At 37.8% G+C, this 18361-nt stretch overlaps 1 protein-coding gene across 1 annotated transcript in view; it reads right to left on the reverse strand.

Annotated features, from left to right (window-relative positions):
* TMTC2 (transmembrane O-mannosyltransferase targeting cadherins 2) overlaps positions 1–18361 on the reverse strand; it is a 187656-nt gene that overhangs the window by 142928 nt on the left and 26367 nt on the right. The window lies entirely within an intron of this gene.

Here is an 18361-nt window from a genome sequence, read left to right on the forward strand (position 1 = left end):
TATATACCGCTTCATAGGGCTTTCAGCCCTCTCTAAGCGGTTTACAGAGTCAGCATATTGCCCCCAACAACAATCCAGGTCCTCATTTCACCCACCTCGGAAGGATGGAAGGCTGAGTCAACCTTGAGCCTGGTGAGATTTGAACCGCTGAACTGCAGAACTGCAGTCAGCTGAAGTAGCCTGCAGTGCTGCATTTAACCACTGCGCCACCTCGGCTCTATGACGTAGGGTGAGTCTCGTAGCCTGCTGCTCTAGGAAGTTGATGTTGCAAGTCACTTAGGCTGGAGACCACTTGCCCTGTGTTACACAATGTACCATGTGTGCCCCCCAGCTGGCAAGGCTGGCATCCATCGTGATGACCACTGTCGCAGGTTCATTGAACAGATGTCCATTCAGTAGGGCTGATGATTGCCACCACCTGAGGTATCTCTTCACAGCCAGAGGAAGACGCACCTTCATTGGAGAATTGCTTCTGTTGGTCCTCTGATGTGGCAGGAGCAGCCACTGCAACTTACCTCCCAAAGACCCGTCAGATCTCACAGGGTCGGCCTCCTCCGGGTTCCGTCCACCAGCCAATGCCATCTGGCTACTACCCGGGGGAGGGCCTTCTCTGTAGCAGCTCCGGCCCTTTGGAATGAACTCCTCACGGAGATCCTGACCCTCACCTGTCTCCAGGCCTTCCGGAAAGCCGTCAAAACCTGGCTGTGCCGGCAGGCCTGGGGTTGATGAGTTCCCCTCCCCTCTCGACTGGTATGGCTGTGTGATTTTCGTGTATTTTAATTATGTGTACTGTTGTTTATGTTCCCTTTCCCCCCTGAGTTGTTCGTCACCCTGAGTCCCTCCTGGAGAAGGGCGGCATACAAATAAACCAAATACAATACAAAACAACTCGCAGGAATGGAGCCGTGCCTAGGGAACGATGGAGATGCACGAGATCATCTTCCCGAGTGTTGCGAGAGGACCTGCCTCAATCCCTGAACCTTGTGGGCTAGGGAGACTAGGCTGTCTATCCTGTCCTGGGAAAGGTACACCCTGCAGTTGGAGGTATCTATCTATCTATCTCCCCAGGTGGAGAAGCTTGGTGGTTGGAGTAAGGTGGCTTTTTTTCCAGGTTCAAGGAGAACCCATGGTTCCAAAGGGACCTCATGGTGATTTGAAGATCCCGCAAGGCCTGTTTCCTGGACGACTGGTTGATGATGTCATCCAGGTAATATTGGAGCCTTACGGGTCTGCACCTGAGGTGTGCTGCGACTACGGAAAGTATTTTTGTGAAGGTCCTGGGTGCCGACGACAGGCCAAATGGAAGGGCTCTGTATTGATAGTGTCGGCTGGCATAGAAGAATCACAGGAACCTTTGGTGTTGTGGCCAAATTAGGATGTGTAGGTACACCTCCTTTAAATCTATGAACGTTAGGAGGTCCCCTTGGCAAATCCCTACCAGAATGGTTTGAAGGGATTGCATCTTGAACCTCCTGTATGTGATGTGACGGTTGAGGTTTTTGAGGTCCAAGATTGCCCTCCATCCTCCTGAACTCTTGGGCACCAGGAAAAGGATGGAGTAGAACCCCTTCCAATTCTGGTTGGATGGAACCTGCTCTATGGCGTTGATTTCCAGGAGATGGTGTATCTCCTGGGTCATGAGCTCCCTCGAGAGGGCAAGAGGGAGTTGGGCAGCGAATGAAATTCAGGGTGGGGCATGAGAGGAATTCCAGAGTGTCCTAGTCTGATGGTCTGAAAGACCCAGGTGTCCTCCGTGGTCTGTTCCTATTGGGGGCAAAGAGTTGAAGCCGTCCCCAGATGGGAGGAGATACCTGATGGTCACTTAGATTTGCGAAAGGGCCTGTTGAAAGCCCCACCACATTTGGACCTGCGGAAGTTGAACTGCTGCCTTCCCCGTCCCAAAAGGATTGCCTGTCCTGGGACCTGTCAGCCGACTGATTAGGCGGTCTGCTATTGGAGAATTGCAGTGTCATTTGAATGAAAGGACTGCCTCCTGAAATAGGGGGTGGACTTATGGTCCTGCTTCTTGATCAAGGTAGGCAATATTTTGTGCTTATCCTTGGATTCTATCAAGAAAGGGTCTAGGACCTCCCCAAACAGCTTTGTCCTCTTGAAAGGGGCGGAAGCCAACTTCCACTTGGCCTTCTGGTCCGCCTGCCAGTGGCAAAGCCAAAGGAGACGGCGGGATGTCACATTGGAAACTAATGCCCTAGAGGCAAACTTTGCTGCATTAAGGGAGACATCAGCCAAGTACTGTGCCGCCACAATAATTTTAGTTATATCCTGGTGCAGGGACCCTGTTGGGCACAGGATGAAACTGCAAGTTCCCCAGGAATGGGCCCCACATGAGTATGCCCTAACTCAGATATTGAAGAAGGAGCGGGGGAACCCAGGTACATCAGGGACCCATCTGGTGACAAGTCCTGGGACTCCACCTCCTCATCAATAAGGGATAGGGGATCCCCCCTTGAAGGTGGCATGAGGGTCAGCTCAACCTGAGTGGTAGGTTGCGGGACGTCCTTTGCCCCCTGGCGCTGGGCCTTCTCGAATTGTCTCTCAAGAGCCCGTTGCTGTCTTTCAGTGTCCCTAACCACAGCCACAGATGGTGCCAGGTAGAAATAACTATCCTGACTGGCCACCCTGCCCTTCCTTACCCTCTTATCCTTGCCTGAGGATGTTTCCTGGCTAGGGGCTTGGGAGGGTCCCGGTCTACCGTCAGTGGTGAGATGGTCCTGGCTGCTCCATGGCTTTGGTAGCACGATCTTTAGCCAAGTGGACCAAGGCAGGTGGAGATCAGGAGAGATGGAGACTCAGGTGGCTGGCTCTAGGGCAGATAGTGCCGAGGTATCTGGAAACAATCAACAAAAACTGCCAATCACAGAAAAACTGTAGCTCTGAAGAATAACCAATGAAGAAAACAACAGCCACTGAAGAGGAGGTGTAAAGGAGGAAATGCAGCTGCGGCTGCAAGACCTGGCAGATAAGGCAGAGAGGGTTGCTGGAATAGATGTGCAGCCTCCTCTGTGCCAGTGTATGACCACAAGGTGTCCAAGACACTAGCGCCGCTTGGGGATCATTGTGGGTGGCAGTGACCCTGCTGGAGAAATGAAAAGGGCCAACTGACACCCTACAGCTATCTGCAGAAGTGTGGCAAAGCAGAAGAAAGCCGATGGAAAAAGTCATGAAATGAAGCCCTTCCAAAATGGCTGCCGCACTGGTGTGAGGGTAAAGGAGGAAGAAAATATGGCGGCCGCGTGTTTAAAAACACCTCTCTGTGGCTGGCTGTGCCTTACCAAAGCCAAGGAAATTAAAAGCGCTAATTGCCAGAAGCCGCCGGGAGCCTTGCCGCCCTGCCACGCTCTAAAGCCAATTCAGCAGCTCTTTGCTGCCGTCCAGGAATGGTTTGGCGAGCCGAGCACCCCCCACATCCACGCCTATCTCCGAGTCTCTGTTGGAAGCTCCAACGAAGAGTCCAAGGAAAGGGAAATGCAAGGAGAACAAAAGAAACACAAATAACTCAAATGTCTGCATTAAACAGGGTCTAAATTACAAAGGAAAAGTAAAAATAGCAACAAGGAAAAAGACAAAGGAATAAAAGGATGGAGAGTCCAAGCCTAGGTTAAATTAAGCTGGAGCTCACAAAAACAGTCCCTGAACAAGCAGACTGAGGAAAAAATCTGGCGCTAAGCAACACCAGGAGGCATGGTCAAGGAAAAAGATTCCTCAGTTCCAGGGCAACCAGACTAATTTAAACCATTGCTTGGACTCTCCAAGCAGTGCACAGGAAAAAAAGTTAATCTACAAGAGCATTTGAGCTTCTAAAAGGAAAAGACAGAGACAAAGAGAGAGAGAGAGAGAGAGAGACCATAATCCAATGTATATTTATTTGAAAGTAAATAAAATTTATAAATAAATTTTGGAGGTATATTCATTATTTTGGCTTAAAAGACAATCTATGTATTACATAACTTTGAATAAGGAAATATAATAATGCAAAAGAAATCACTGTTCAGAAATTTTCACTATCACATATTCCTTTTTTTTTTTTTTGAGGGGAGAATCCCAAATAAACATTTACTGCCATTTGTTTGCAACATTAGAAGTGTTATTGCAGATCAGAACAAAATTGTTTCTTCTTCAATATCCTATGGGAAACCCATCAACTGCTCCTGTGGCAGGTTTTTGAAAACGAGAATTGTCGTCTTACTCAAATTGCTATTGGCATCTTTCAAATGATTCTAATGAGGGCTCCTTCGTGCTCTCTGTGCTTGATTGTTTTCTTGCAGATGTTTCATTACACAAAGTAGGTAATATCATCAGTGCTCTTGTGATATTACCTAGCTTGGATAATGAAATGTCTACAAGAAAACAACCAAGCTCAGAGAGCTTAATATTCTCTGTAATACACTTATAATGACTCTAGATCCGTCATGACAAACCTATCGCAATGCGCCATTGTCAGCTGCCCTTCTGGTTTCCAGTGCATGCTTGCGGTTTGGGCATGCAGTGCCAAAAAGTTTTGCCATTGCCGCTCTAGATAGTTTCAGATATAATAATGAAGACAAGAATTTAATTTGGGACCATCTGCCTATCCTTTATCAATTCTTCCATTACATTTTATTGTTATTGTTTACAGCATGGGTGTCATGATTGCATCACGTGACATATAGCAACATTTTTTTGCAGAGCTGGGGTGGGTATGGCCTGTGTGTGACGCATCCAGCCTGCGAATCACCAGTTTGACAGGCTTGGTCTACAGTATTCTAACTGAAAAATGTATTTTACATACATTTTAAAAGGTATAGTAGAATAAATCAATTAAATGAAAGTAGCAACAGTACAGTTCAACTGACTCCTCAATTCAGTCCAATGCAGATTATCATCTATGACAGATTTCTGGAAGAGCTTTGTTTAAATATATCCACTGAAGGACTGGCCATCATTTCCAATTTTTGAATAGCTCTTATCACTATGCAGGTCCATGACTATAATAACTACTTGATCTTGGCTCTCATTATTACTTTCTCTTAACTTTCAAGTACACTCTGTTTTAGTAATTACAGGAACTGCTTCTAGTCCTGCTCTTTGAATCTCTTCATTGTGGATAAAAACTTACTAAAACAATAAATATGCATTATTGTGTCATTCTATTAAATGCAGAAAGTTCTTATTAAAATTACTCAGCAACACAATTTCACTCAACACATAATTGTTGGATGTCCACTGATCTCGGGCAGCCAATAAATTTAAGTAAATAATAACAACAATATGAGCACTACTTGACACTTTTTTTAAAAAAATTAAAAATTGATTTTTTTAATTTAAATCAGATTTTTTTTAATAAAATGCTTTTGGAGTAAAAATCTAGCTAAAGATAGTTTTCTATTTAAGATACATTAATAATTTAGTTTATTCGCATGAAATGGAGCTTTGTTATGCAGCATGAGGCTGTATATTCTGCAATATTTACATTTTTGGTAAACTAAATCAATGAATCCAAGAATCCAATTCGAGCTAAATAGGAAACCTTCACTTTGTTTACAAATAATAATATTAAAGATTCTAACTACCAGCAAGAGCAGCTGTCATTTCAGATCCATCGTGGCAGCACCTTTTAGCGGGCACCCACTCACCTGTTGCCTGCCACATCCCTCATCTTGTTGTGCCACTGCCACATCACCAGCAGTCCCATTAAAGTCAATGGAACTGTCGGTGAGTCAATAGCTGGTCAGGTAAGATGAGTTGCGCTTTAAAATTATCATTTAAAGTTGAGTTGATTTAAATCAAGCCTTTTTACTAGTGATTTAAATCATGATTTAAATTGGGATTTAAATCGACTTGATTTAAATCAAATCCACCCTGGTACTTGAAGACCATTGGCATTGACAACTTTACCACAGTCAACTGCAAAAGGCAGATTTACTTGGGACAACTCATATTCAGCAATTTTCTCTGTAACACCATTAAACAGCCACATCTGCCTATCCAGATCTTTGCAAGGATTTGACAGGCAGACAAAAATGTTAAATTCAGTCTGAACATCTGGCTGGCTGTACGACAAACCATAATAGTACCAATAATAAATAGGTGCCTTGGATGCAATTTCAAAATATATAGATCACCACTGGAGCACCATTGGCTTTGACAAAAATCACCACCAGTCAACTGCAAAAAGCAGGTTTACTTGGAACATTTTACATCCTTTTAACACCATCAAACACCTGCCTATCCCTAATAAGGACTCGAAAGGTAGATTTTGCAAAAATGTAAAATCCAGTCTAAATATCTGACAAATAATCGTTACATACATACATACATACATACATACATACATACATACATACATACATACATACAGTACTAAAAAGCATTGTTATTTAGTGGGAAATACTAGCTTCAAAAATGCTAATGACTAAAAATTTGATTGAAATCACAGAAAAACTTTTTTGTATTTTAGAATTTAGAATTTAGAATTTATTTGTTATTTATAGGCCGCCCTTTTCCCTGAGGGGACTCAGGGCGGCTTACAGTTCATGGGAAGGGGGTGCAAGATAAAACATAAGACAGTGCGTAAATAAAAAATAAAACAATAAAACACAACTTTCATTCAGCATTCGGGTGGGGCGGATTAGAATCTTATCCCCAGGCCTGACGGGATAGCCAGTTCTTAAGGGCTGTGCGGAAGGTCTGGATGGTGGTGAGGGTGCGAATCTCCAGGGGGAGATCGTTCCAAAGGTTCGGAGCTGCTACTGAGAAGGCTCTCCTCCGCGTAGTCGCCAGTCGGCACTGACTGGCGGATAGAACTCGGAGGAGGCCTAATCTGTGCGATCTAATCGGTCGAAGGGAGGTAATCGGCAGGAGGCGGTCTCTCTCTGTATAGGTATGTATTTTCTTTATTTCCCCCAAAACTTCTCAACAAAGCTTAGCAGAATAATGGAACCACTGGTTGATGCCAAATTAATTTTCTATATGCTGAAAGGCACTGTTTTCCTTAAATTTATTGAGACCTTATTAATTATTTTAATGTGCTTAATTCTCAAAACTTTTTCTTTACCGGTCATAATTAGATTCTGATTTCCTACTCAAATAATTAGTGAGTAATATGTGACATTCAGTAGAAATTAAAAGAAAATCAATTACAATAGCAAAGATGAATAGATTGAGTACGTGCTAGCAGATCATTGTTGACCCTTAACTATCACATAGATAGATCAGCTACATGATGATGAAGAAAGGTGAATAGCCAAAGGTAAAAACAAATGACAAAAGATTATCAAAACAGATGTATATCTTCCAGATGGAAAACTGAACTATACAGTACACCTGTTGTCAGCCCGGTAACTGTAAATATTAAAAAGGATGATAATGTTTTCTCTTTCTCATTCCATCAATTGATATACAATTCTACACACAGAATAATGACTCAAAATGCTCCATGCCAACTTTGCGTACTTTTAAACAATGTAAATACTTACTATTTAAAAAAAATATGAATGACAGTGTTTAATCAATCTCAGAGTTGAGCTGAAACATTTTGCAACTAAGGAGGTCTTCTCACTACTCATCAGTTTTTTCAGCATAGATTGTACTCTTATAATAAAGCCCCAAGCTCCCAATTAGAAGAAAAGCAAGAGAATCTTGGAGTACTCCTAGTTTGCTGTTCTGTGCACGCTCAAACTTTATCTGTAAAAGCACCTGGGCTTCATTGGGAATGCCATGATATCCAAAGTCATGCATGATTTACTTCCTTAGATAAAGCATTTTCAGTCCAACAAATAATTGGCATATAAAATTGACATGGGTATAAGTAATTTGAAACCCTGTTCATGAATACAAATTTGCAAACTACAATTGTTTTTGTTCTATTCTTTCCTTCTGCAGAAAAAGGAAAATGTAATTCCCATAGAAACGTTCTTCTCCCTTGCTCAAAATAAAATTCAACTGTTTCTTTTTAGATATGAAATGAAAGGATACAGAGAAAAACCAACTTTAAGACTGCAATAACAATGAAATCCATTGTGAACTTCACTTGATGACACATAAAGAGAAAATGGCCAGTGCTCAGATTACTAGATTACTATGCATTTCCTATACCGAATTGTATAGGCAATGTATTATTCCAAGTAGTCCTCAAGTTACAACAGTAATTGGGGATGGAATTTTCATCACTAAGCAAAGCAAAATATCATATGATATGCGTTGCTTAATGAAGGTAATCCCAGCACTACCCATTACTGCCATTAATCAAATTCCACTGGTTGTAAGCCAAGGACCCAAGCCAAGCCTTTCTGAGTTTCAAAGCAAAGGACTCCCTCCCCTTCAACAGCTACCTATTCCCTCCCCACCTCTACCCTTTTGGCCGCCATATAATCTCTCTTGTAGGACAAGAAGCCCCAGAGCTGCTAGTTACTCTAAAGCTCTGGAGCTGCAAGAAGCTCCTAAACCACAGCGCAGTATATAGCCAAATCTGCCCTTGGAAGACTCAGTGGTACCAGCCCAGCCATTTCCTAAAATATAAAATTATTCAGACAAAATAACAATTATGCTGGCCCAATGTGTAAGGACTAAATAATTAAAAAATAAACTAAGTTTTAAATATTCATATCAATCCCAAATTTGAAGAAAGTAAAATAGATTATTTTTTCTTCATTACAAAGAATCTGACATCTACAACTTACTTGTCTTGTCTTTAAGCCATCAATTAATACTTGATATAGGGTAAAGTTACTATACTGGCATGTTTTTAGCCATTTTAACCACCAGGATTCAATTTCAAGGGCAGCTGGCTTGGATCAGTGTTTACTTGAAGTTTAAATATGTTGGACTGTACTCAGACTCCATAAAATAAAGTGTTCCACACCACAAAACCACAAAACAATTCTGGAAATACTACCAGCATATAAAGGACTCACACGTTTAAGTCAAATGAACAATAAATGCTCAAGCCACAAAGTAGAATGGATTTAAGCATCTATAGTGCTTTTTTTTGGAGGGGGGGGACTCACTTCTTTAAAAAAATCACTAATTTTAGGAATTAACTCTATTCTGCTTTTCACAAGATTCTGATCCTGAAACTTCTTTAAAAACATTTCTGTGAACTTGTATAAAGAGCATAATCAAATCCCCCAAACATTTAATGTACTATATCATTTAACTAGGATTTTAAAATACCATTTACAACAATAGTAGTTGTACTGTAAGAGCCAAGGTGGCGCAGTGGTTAAATGCAGCACTGCAGGCTACTGCTAGATCAGCAGTTCAGCGGTTCAAATCTCACCGGCTCAGGGTTGACTCAGCCTTCCATCCTTCCGAGGTGGGTAAAATGAGGACCCAGATTGTTGGGGGCAATATGCTGACTCTCTGTAAACCGCTTAGAGAGGGCTGAAAGCCCTATGAAGCGGTATATAAGTCTACTGCTATTGCTACTGCTATTGCTATTGTTACTGATATTGTCATACATCACACATACAAACCCAAAATTATGTTACCATGCCTGCTTTGTTGGTAGTATAGTACACTCTGTATAATTTGCAGTGAATGTTTATTGCTTCCTATGAGAAGAAAGTTAAAGTCACACCTGGAATTTTGGTAGTGTATTTTATTAGCAACAAAGAATAAATTAAGATTGCTTGAAGAGAAAAATATAAACAAGTAAGAAAACTACAATTGCTTTAATTAAAAAAGAAAAAAATGGCACCTGAATTTGAGGAATGTAAGAAGTAAAACTATATAGCCCAATAGGAGGGTTGTACAAAATTTAGAGAGAGCCATTCAATTCAAAGAATGAATTCAATGAATCAGCTGTCCAAATTTTCAATCAGTTTCAGTTTCCTTTTTCATTTCCCTTATTTTTAAAAAAAAATCTATGTTCCTGTTGTCTCATATTCTCTATTTTTATTCTATGGGTCTTTTCATTGGCTGACTGTGCCTGAAGTTACACAGCTTCATATAATATCATTTTGACGTTATAATAAATTAGCATCCAAATTTAATTTTTACATGTGAAGCTAACTTTGCTAATAATCTATTCCAACTAATTTGTCAAGGAGAAAAAAGATCAAACTAAAATGAATGTTACAATATTGCAACCTTTTAAACAGTTTAGTTTTTTAAACATTTTTTTAAAAAGGATTTAATTTTTTTAAATTGCAGGAAATTAGCTGACTTAGTTAAACAGATTTCTCTAAAAATTGCTTGAATATCTTGAAGCTATTATGCTTTCCTTTTTTATTTCCACTAAATTTGTTTTAAAATAGTTGAGCACAAATGTTTTTAAATATTATCAAGGTGAACTCTTCTACCTTAAATTCAATTTATATCCCTTAAAGCCAACTTTCTCAAAGTCCGGAGTCATGATTCCAAGACCATCTGCAAGAAGCATAGAAGGAAAGATTGTAGATGAGTCAAAAATGTTAATTGGGCGTACACAGGCACAGTTGGTAAGAGTGAATTTGACAGATAACTAAAAAGGTGGATCTAATCAACTAATCATGAGGCAAAAACAGGAATATTTATTTATATGTCATATTCAAGAATTGCGTATCTCCCTCACAAAGGGACTCTGGATTGTATACAAATATTAAAAGCATAAGAAAGAGTATACAACATTTAAAATATTTTATTTTATTTTAATTGAATTTTTAAATTTAAGAGTTTAATTTATTGTTTTAATGCTTACATTACATTTTATTCAATATCTGAAAAGCCATTTAGAGTCGCCTTTGGCAAGATGGACAGCATACAAATTTGATAACTAAATAAAATTTAAAAGAGGCCAGGAATGTTAAGAAACAATTAAAAGGTCAGAGGGGGAGTTTATATGTGCACCTCAAGCAAGGGTGCAGAATTATGTTTTTACATTTTTACACAAGGTCAGGAGAATGGGGTCCTGCCTCACCTCCAGAGGGGAGCATGTTCCACAGGATGGGTGTAATAGCAGAGAAAGGGGAAGGAATTGTTAAAATATGCACCTTCATTTTGGCATTGATATCAACCTATCACACTTCCAAGTGAACTAATCATGAAAATTCAAAATCTGTGACAGCTGTTACTTTATAATTGCTTACTAATCAGAAAAATGAACTAACAAAATATTTTTTCCCTTAGATTACTTTAAATAAATTTTATTTTCTCTCACCTTGCTGATCGATAACCTTTGCTTTATAGGGTAAAGCTTGATATGGTACCAAATGAGGACCCAGATTGTTGGGGGCAATATGCTGACTCTCTGTAAACCGCTTAGAGAGGCCTGAAAGGCCTATGAAGCGGTATATAAGTCTAAGTCTACTGCTATTACTTGATGCCAGTTGCTTTTCCTTCACAGCAAATCAGGGTAAATAAGCAAGTTTGGCAAACTGTTCAATGGCAGCTTTTTATTATCCTTGGCCCAGTAGGTTTCCCAGATGTTAATGAAAGCACTATGTAGTCACTCACAAATATGAATAAGTACATTCTAGGCATAATCTATCATTTATAACATTCAAAAGACATACCTAGAATTCTCACGTTTCTGCCTGCTTTTCCCACAAGAAGTCTCATCTAGCAAAGGAATGCAGAAAATTGGGAAAATGATAATTGCTTGGGTTCACTCTTAAGTAAAATAATCTATATTGTTTTTTAAAAAGAAAAAAAAACTATTGTCCTTATTAGTTTAGAGTCTTTTGTTTCAAAAATCTTTAAAAATGCATTTCATTATTGTTTGTAAAATTCTCTCCTTGAAGTCTAAATGCTATTGCTATTAGAGATGCCAAAGTTATAAACTAAAGCTCTTCTAAATAATGTATACATAAAAAGGATTAAAATATCCCAACAACGAGACCAGCATTAAACTACAGATATAACCATCAAATATATATTTTTGCTATGCATGAAACCAAGACCATATGTCATCACGCCATGAAACATCCTAAGAAGACAGTTTTATTTATCAGGCATTAGCAAATGAAGTAAAATTAACGTCAACACATTTCCTTTTAAAACTTATTAACATAAGAAGCGGAAAATATTTTGATGGTTGGAGCTGCGTTTATGTTTTGCAAGGAAGTTAAGAGCTCGTCAACTGAATCAGTGTTTTTCATGGTATCTTTTTTGAAGGAGAAATTTCTCTGATTTTAAAAAATAAACTCATCTTATTTTAGAGCTCATCATACAGTGTGAAACAACTATGAAAAATGGAGGCATGTGATGAATGTATATTAATATAGGGTAATTATTCTATAACTTAGGAAACAGCAGTTAAAGAACTTGCTTTTTGCTTTGCTTTATTTCGCCTACTTGGCAAGAATGGCCATTAGAATTGCACATTGCTGAATTGTTAACAGTAGTGATGCTAGGACACTTGCAGAAAATACCAAGAAAAGAGGTGTACTCTTGCAAATTTGACTCCTGATTTTCTCTTTCTTTCTGTTTTTAAGATGACAATATGACTACTCTTATGGTTGGCCTAAAAGACTCTAAGTTTGCGCTGAAAAACTTTATGTATCTTATCTATTAAGAAATCAATTAACAAAGAGTAACTTTGTTAAGTATGATGTTCATTTCTACATTTTGTTCTGCAATTTCTAATATGTGAAAGTTAATGATTGTTCAGTGCTCAATGAGGTCTTTGGATTGTCATGGTTCATAACCATTTACATTTAATTTCTTATTATTATGATATTTTGCAATCCTTTTTTTAAAGGAATGAATACGTAGTCTTCTGGCGTGCTGGTCCTGTGACCATAACCAAGTGTATCTTACCTAGAAAATAAAACATTTATAATATCATTTTCCCTTTACTCAATGCTGACTAAAGGGTATGCAGCACTCTAATAATACTCAGGAAAAATTAAAACAATTCGTGTTATCCTGAAGTCATAAATTTAACAAACAAATCCTGAGTAGTTATTTTTTTCCATAAAAACTTACATTAACTTAACAATCTGTTTAAAATGGAACTAATGTAAGCATTTCTGTCAAAATCTGTACCAATTTTGATACAAAATTCATTTCAGTACACCAATTCCTCTCCAAAATCTTACTGTGTTCATCCATCTCTTAATATTCTTTTTTTATCTAGGTAATACAAATTGAAACGTTATTATCCTTTAGGCTATAAAATCTGTTGGCCTAATAACTTGTCCATAAATCCACTTTGAATCCAGAGTGTACAATAAAGTCATCCTCAAGTAAATGATTCCTTTTATTGATAGGAAGCGAACCAAGCACATTAAGGGCAGCTGTTTAAAAATCATCTGCTGAGTAACTCCTCTCCTTAAAACTATAATATCCATATGTTGGATATTTGCCTAGGGACAATAATTTATTAAATAGATATTTAATAGACTTAGTAGATTCTGGAAATTAAAGAAATCCTTAAATTTACCTATCCCCTTCAAAATCATAACATTTATTCCAATTTATTTTATACTTCGCTTATTTGTCATGTAGCTGTACAATTTCTACAATTTGGGTAGAAATCTTTGGTAATCAGTGTATAAACCCCAAATGTTGTCTGCAAAATCAATTATGGTATATGCATTCCCCGGATAACATCAATTTGCTTTGTTTAGCAATTTTCTCCTGTAGTTTAATTACTAATGAAATAATTCCATTAGTGATCCTGGAACAGAGGACTAGAATAATATATTATTATCCAAGTAATAACTCCAGAGAAAACCTAAACTTCTTAATCACTTGAACAAAATTTAAATGTTGCAGGCATTTTTGCATCTTGAAATGCTAAATACACTGGTTCGTATTTATCAATCATATTAATTCATATTTATCATACAATGCAATTATGCAAACAAACAGTTCAACATCATCTGAGGATTAACGGCTTTCATAAAATTAGATTTTGCTGTATGACATATTTTGGGTAATGTCTTCTGTGGTCTTAAGATACCTGTTAGAATTTTAGTGTCCACATTTAATAAATATACCAGTTCATTGGGCCATTATCAGCTTTGAAAATTATAGTTATGTAAACTTTATAACATGAAACTGGCAGGGACTCTTTTTCATAAATTTTTTCTTTATCTCCAACATTAAAATTATATTCCTTCTTTGAATTTTTTAACATCATTTTCCAGATTTCCTTACACAAATAATATTATAAGTTTGGATGCAGCTAAATTCAGTGGTCATTATACATTTTTTCATATAGCTGGAGACAAGCATGCACTCTTAGAACAAAAGTTTCATTCAAAGACAACATAGTATAGCTTTAACTGTTTATTTACATATTGCAAGAATTATAAATTAATGCAGAGGATCCAGTTCATATTTTTAAGAATTATCTTCTTAGTGCCAAATCCAGTACTTTATGTACGTTACTTCTGAGATGCAGGTGTGGGACAATCTCCAACTGGGGGCTAAACTTTCCCCTTGGGTTCAGCTCCTTTGATGCTCCAATATAATCTTTAATTAACACTATGTCCAGAATACGTGATATCAATTGGAATTTATAAGCTTTTATAGAAGTTGCTGACAAATATGTTAATTGGAAGATAGTAGCTAACTGCTTTGCTACTCGTTTAAATAAACTTTACTGTAGAGAGTTTGCTAATTTTATTGTGGTAAATAAGGAAAAATATATTTCTTATATTTCATCATTCTCTCAGCTTTTTGGAAAAAAAGATTGCAATATATTCTATAACAGGGCCATTATCAGTCTAGATGCTTCCACTGAGAATCTGCAGTTGATGTGCTGTTGCATTGCTCTTAGGATAACAATCTTCATTTCAAGATTTCAATGAATCCTTTATAGGTAAAGAAGATTTTTTAAAATTATGTTTATTTTCTTTTTTGCAAATGATGCCCACAGAAGACAGAAAACCATCTCATTACCATGGGTTCTCCAAGCCTACTTAAAAAAAACAACAACACAGGTTTAAAGACGTTCCAGAAAGATAATAAGGTCAGGGCTAATTTCATCTTGGGAAAAATGTTATATCAAAGAAAAATATGAACATATACTGGGATTGATTTTCTAATCTGCTACAATAAGCAAAATTATTTATTTAATGAAAACATTACAATAGGAAAATTAGAATTAAAAGTGTAGAACAAAGAAAAAAGAAAAAGTATAACAATAAAAAGGGGGAAAATATAAAGAAATGACTTCTAACCTTCAGCACAACCAGTATAAACAAATGTAATAACTCTTCACTCCATATAATATTAAACAGATATTTCTTCATCTCATATTCCATCTCTTATCTGTAAGCAAATCCATAAAACATCAACTTTTCAATCTTGGTATCAGTAAAAAGCCATAATAAGTTGCTATTGCAAAAAAAAAAAAATATTCTTTTTAAAATCTATAACCTAAGTTTATATTCAAATCTTTTACTTCTAAGAATCTTAATTTTTAATTCAATCAAAAATTGTTCATAGGATTTAATTTCTCTTCAATTCTTCTCTATACCCTCCTATAGATTTCTTCAAGACTTTAACAAGCTTCTTTCATAGATCCAACAAAAAAAAAACATTTTACAGGTCATTCTCTTGGTTTATCATTTGTATTTCCCTTTTAATTCTTCAAACTTCAGCCAGTTTCTTTTGCCTATTCAGTAATGTTTTTTCCCAACTCATTCTCTTGGTCCGTCATTTGAAGTTACACATTCTGTTGTTTATTAAATAAAAATTGTTCCACATCTGTCATTCTTTCATTAACACCTTTTACACATGGCCTACCCTTCATTTATGACAGTGTTGGTATTGTACTTACTAATTTCTGGCCCCATTCTTCAAATATCTCTTTTAATATTTGCAATGTTGTAACATTTTTATCATTATGTAAGTCCCAATATTAATTGACATCATGCTTGTATTTTTTTTCCTGCTTAAAAATCTTTAGTCTCCTCCAGTGTCCAATTTCTAAAATCATCCCTTATCTTTTGTTATGATTTGCAGGTGCAAGGATAACCAAAATAAGTCTATTTCCCATTGGAAATTGTTTATTTTTCTAGTTAATTCCAAAATCTTACAGTAAATGTAAATATTCAAAATGTATTAGAACCCTTAATTCATTTATAACTTTCTTAGATCAAAATCTTATTTAGTTTTTTTTTATTTTTAGCCCAATTGCCTTAAGTTCTTAAGCTTGTAATCATTTTTTTCTTTTGTTTAGAATTGAAAATAAATTAAACCAATGAAGATTTTCAAACCCCTTGTTGTGACAGTCTCTATAGATTTAGAATAAACAATTTCTGAAAGTGCTTAGAAAGTAAATCTGGTGTCTTTTAAAAATCTCTGCAAAGAAGATGATCTTGTTGCTCCCAGTGATCAAACTCATGGACCACAACTGTTCTGCAATCTCCTCATCAGAAGCAGCCATCTGGAGTACATATAGCAGATCTCCCATCCTCTCTATATTTTTATTCTTTTTTCTATTCTTTCTTAGTTTAATTTGTATTAGTTTTTTTTAATTGTAATTAACATTTTAATAAAAATTATATTTTAAAAATAAATAGAAAAATTAAAGATGTGCAAGTATATCTCCATTATAGAGATAGGTGTATTTGGGCTAGTATAAAAGCTGAACGAGGAAAATGAAGAGAGGTAGGTTAGAGGGTCTATTTTGTTCAGAGCTTACTTTAAGAACCCTGTTTCAACAATATATTTAATAAAAATGATCTTAACAACATTCACTAGGAAGGTAGAAATTCTTCCAAAACATATCCTGTTTTCAATAAGACAAAGAACAGAACTAAAATAATCTTCAGGTCAATGTTTCAGAATGTCACAAAAACAAATTCATCAGTCAGTCTTCACTTTTCCTCTGGGAAACACTGAACACACTTAACTTTTTAAGCTGAAACTTTGCTATCTTTGCCTCTGGAAATGTTGACAATGAAGGTAATTTTTTTGTTGAAAAAGTCCATTTTAGTTTTAGCCTTTTTGGCACATCTCCCCCATCAGCCCCTTGGAAGTCTTCTCAGAGCAGCATCTGCAACTTCTGAGATCTTAATGGACAAAGAGAAGTTCATAGATGTTTGTTTTCACTACTCAACTCCTCTTTTTAAAAAAATTATTTTAATAGGATACCAAAATATTTTCTCTTGTAAGACATTTAAGCACTGGAAAAAATCAAAAATCCTAGCATGGAGAAAAATATCTGTCCAGGAGACAAAAAATACATAATTGTCGATGCAACAGTCAAACAAATGCAGTATTTTAACCATCAAACAAATGCAATATGGAAGATGTAAAACAACAATAATTTTGTCTCCTTTCTGTAAGTACTATACATTATACAAACTTAATATCTGATACCATTTAATACAATGGAAAAGTAAAGCAAGCTGGCAATTTAATTGGCCAGAATAGATAAATATAGTCATTGCCATAATTCATAGAAAGTAATTAAACATTTAGTTTCAGTTTCAGTTTTGGTTTATTTGTATGCCGCCCTTCTCCAGGAGGGACTCAGGGCGGTGAACAACTCAAAGGGGAAAGGGAACATAAACAACAGTACACATAATTAAAATACACGAAAATCACACAGCCATACCAGTCGAGAGGGGAGGGGAACTCATCAACCCCAGGCCTGCCGGCACAGCCAGGTTTTGATGGCTTTCCGGAAGGCCTGAAGAGAGGTGAGGGTCCAGATCTCCGCGGGGAGTTCATTCCAAAGGGCCGGAGCTGCTACAGAGAAGGCCCTCCCCCGGATAGTAGCCAGATGGCATTGGCTGGTGGATGGAACCCGGAGGAGGCCGACCCTGTGTGATCTGACGGGTCTTTGGGAGGTAATTGGCAGCAGGCGGTCTCTCAAGTACCCAGGTCCAATACCATGAAGGGCTTTATAAGTTACGACTAGCACTTTGAAGCGTATCCAGAGACCGATCGGTAGCCAGTGCAGCTCGCGGAGGATAGGTGTAACGTGGGTGTACCGAGGTGCACCCACAATCGCTCGCGCGGCTGCATTCTGGACGAGTTGAAGTCTCCAAACACTTTTCAAAGGCTGCCCCATGTAGAGCGCATTGCAGTAGTCCAGTCTTGAGGTCACGAGGGCGTGAGTGACTGTTGCGAGTGCCTCCCAGTTCAGGTAGGGGCACAACTGGTGCACCAGGCAAACCTGGGCAAATGTCCCCCTGGTCACAGCCAACAGGTGATGTTCTAAAGTCAGCTGTGGATCCAGGAGGACTCCCAAGTTGCGCGCCCTGTCTGAGGGCCGTAAATTTTCACCCCCCAGCCTGAGTGATGGAATAATAGCCAAATTCTTGGGAGGAAAACACAACAGCCACTCGGTCTTGTCTGGATTGAGTACAAGCTTGTTAACCCCCATCCAGACCCTGACAGCCTCCAGGCACTGGCACATCATGTCAACCGCCTCACTGAGTTGGCACGGGGCGGACAGATACAACTGAGTATCGTC

This window comes from Thamnophis elegans, chromosome 7 (genome assembly GCF_009769535.1).
Source record: "Thamnophis elegans isolate rThaEle1 chromosome 7, rThaEle1.pri, whole genome shotgun sequence".
NCBI classification, from domain to species: Eukaryota; Metazoa; Chordata; class Lepidosauria; order Squamata; family Colubridae; genus Thamnophis; species Thamnophis elegans.